Source organism: Odontesthes bonariensis, chromosome 17 (assembly GCF_027942865.1).
Source record: "Odontesthes bonariensis isolate fOdoBon6 chromosome 17, fOdoBon6.hap1, whole genome shotgun sequence".
NCBI classification, from domain to species: Eukaryota; Metazoa; Chordata; class Actinopteri; order Atheriniformes; family Atherinopsidae; genus Odontesthes; species Odontesthes bonariensis.
The window spans coordinates 6,399,136-6,402,180 of record NC_134522.1 but is presented as its reverse complement, the minus strand read 5'-3'; the positions used below and the strand labels follow the sequence as shown (position 1 = coordinate 6,402,180).

The window sequence follows — 3,045 nt, the reverse complement described above, 5'->3', positions numbered from 1 at the left end:
TACAAAGATGGATTCTCATTCCATCCGTTCCAAAGTACAAAATTACGTCAAGGCTCGAGCTGCCAAAACAGCGGCAGCTGACAACGGGCATCGGTGTCTTATAAATATAGCCTACTGACCAGTCTATCACACATTGTCATTCTGCTGTTAATGTACGGTACCTGTAGTTGGTGTTCTGGCCCTAGTGTGAGTCCGTCCCCCCCCCCCCACCAGAAAATGTGCGAGCCCTTGCTGTCATCCTGAGTGGTCACAGACAGGCTCTCTTCAGCTTTTCTGGAAGAACATGTAGTCCTGCCCTTTTCTGGCTAAAATGAAGAAGCATAATATTAAAATATATAAAAATACACACACACACACAGGGATAAGTATTTCACCCCGCCCTGTTATTGATAATATTTCAATTTATGAATGCTAATAGCCTTATGATGATACACCTACTCTTATTAGGTGAACCTGTAAGCCCAAGATGGAGGGAATAACACCAACTCTCAGTCGGACAATCTGAGGGGTGGGTATGAGACATGAGGTAAATACTTTTGTTAGGATGAAAGAATTACATGTGAATAATACAGGCATAATAAACGTCATTAATAAACCTGTGTAAAGTCTGATGGTCAATGTTATAACAGTAATATTTGCATTATTTCAAAAGTAGCATTCTTGTGTTAGTTGTAATCTAAGCCTGTGTTATGGAATATATGATTTATGAAGTTTCCGTTGGCCTAATAGCCGTGTGAACAGAGGTGTTCTGCCGAGAAGTGCATTCCCATTCACGGAGCGCGCGTAAACCGTTTCAGGTGTGGATTATTACATTTATCCAAAAAAAATAATATTGAGCTGACAATGGTGTTTCATTCGTGCATCTTTTTTCACATCTCTTCATGTAAATTAATAATACGTGTACAATTATGATAATCCGACAATTGTAGAGTTTAGAGTATTCCTACTCCTAACTATTTTTATATTATTGGACATATATTCAAAAGTAAGGGCCGTGACTAATACTTTTGTAGTCCACACGAAAGACGGTTGGATACATTTTCTATTAACAATCTCAACTCATTATAGCCCAGATGAAATGATATAAAAATGAACCTGAAACTATGAAATTTGGTTATTCTAATTATATATACAAATTTGGACTGATTGAGATTTGCATCCGTTAATTCAATTAGGTAAACAAATTATGATGTAGTTTTATCATATCATTCCATCACAGACTCTCCTTAAAGTACGACCAGCAGGGGGTGCACTTCTCGGCATAACACCGGCTATAAACATATCCTAGTTTAACGTTTGCTGGCTACGATTTCGCCGGCAGACACAAATACAGTACAATAATATTCTATTGACAAAATGCAACCAATAATAATGTTGAATCCTACCTGTGAAAGGTAATCCCCCGACTCCTGTTCGCAAAGTCTGTCTCAGCCTCATTAATGGCTGCTCCCTCAGCGATGGCCGCGGCCAGAAAGTCATGGCCGGTCGTAGCCGCGACGCGCTAGCCCTTGCTGCACTAACCTCTGAATCTGTGACGGCAGAGTATGCAGCCAAACTCTCTGTGACCCGTTCAACCCGGTCACCGGCATCAGAATCGGATATATTGTTTGACTCCACCTGGGCAGCTAACTGTACAGCAAATATGCACACCCCCCCCTACCGTAGCCTACATGATGGGTAGCACGGTCAGCAGGCGTGACGTCACTCTCCTGCGCCGCTCAGATTGCTTTTTCATTATCGAATTGTGGGCAGTATTTTGCATGCAGACCACTAAAACGAAAAAGCAATGTCCACTTAGTTTTCTTTTTGATTATGGCATAGAATGTGCAGTCTTGAAGAAGAAAATTGAAATGCAATAGGATGATTGATTAGTAATTTTATTTATGAGTCAAATAATGCAGCCACATTCTTAAAATGCAAAAGCATTTCTGATAATGCATTTGAATTTTCAACTTTTACATTTCAAATTGAATTTTGGTATCTATTTGCTGAGGCATATTTTGAAAATTAAATTTCAAATGTCTTTGTCCTTTTCATTTGAATTAAGTGAAAGAATGAGCAGTCTTGAAGAAGAAAATTGAAATGCAAATAGGATGATTGATTAGTAATTATATTTATGAGTCAAATAATGCAGCCACATTCTTAAAATGAAAAAGCATTTCTGATAATGCATTTGAATTTGAATTTTGATTACGATTTGCTTCCATAGAGTTAAACGGACCACTTGAATCACTTGAGTCACTTATTAGAAAAAAAAAAAAAAAAAAACTTTCTGCCGTTTAGTGGCTATGCGCCTCGCCTTTTTTTGTCCCATTTATCAATTCATTTTGATAAATCAAAGAGCAGCCTACGGCTACAAGTTCATTCATTTATTTTTGTCGAGCAATAATTCAATGCTATTTTATCTGAAAGCCAGACACAACAGCTAGTGTGTGCATTTACACAGCGACAAATGTGGTAGCACTAGGTGAGGCAATGCTGAGTTTAGACCTACAAGTAAACAACATGGAATGATCTTGCCCTCCCTATATCACTAAATGATTATTTTTCAACGACTGTACAAGATGCATGAAGCCACGCTAACCGAGCCTGTAGCTGCCTGTAGCTGCCGACTGTAGCTGCCGACTGGGCGCTCGCTCGTCAAGTCACGAGACAGAATCGAAACTTAAAAAGCTCCGAGATGGCATGGATCCGCTACTTGCCCGTCTGACCGCTGAATCGCTGGCTTTGGGTGACTCAGCGGTCAGACGGTCAAGTAGCGGTGGTTCTGCCATCACGATATCTATTACAAACTATATTACAACTCTAGAAGCTAACCGCATTCAATTTAGCCGTTGACAGCTAATGGAGAGGGGGTGTGTCTCTCAGGCTACCTGGCTCGGCTCAGAGCCCTTTACGACCTGCCGTGAAGCGGTAGTTCTCGGCTCTCGTGTGTCGAGAGACTTCCAGAGCTAAACAAAGCATGCGGCGCCACAGGCAAAGTTGCAAGCGCTTTTTCGGGCTAGGGCCACCAGATGGAGATGGAAATGTCACCGTTTTCATCAG

At 40.8% G+C, this 3,045-nt stretch overlaps 1 long non-coding RNA gene across 1 annotated transcript; it reads right to left on the bottom strand.

Moving 5' to 3' along the window:
* Positions 1-208: 208 nt before the first annotated feature.
* On the bottom strand, positions 209-1,646 carry LOC142366525 (uncharacterized). The gene is made up of 3 exons (XR_012766841.1): positions 1,386-1,646; positions 439-501; positions 209-305 (listed from the first exon to the last, which is right to left on the bottom strand). It is a non-coding gene; the product is annotated as an uncharacterized LOC142366525 (long non-coding RNA).
* Positions 1,647-3,045: the final 1,399 nt, after the last annotated feature.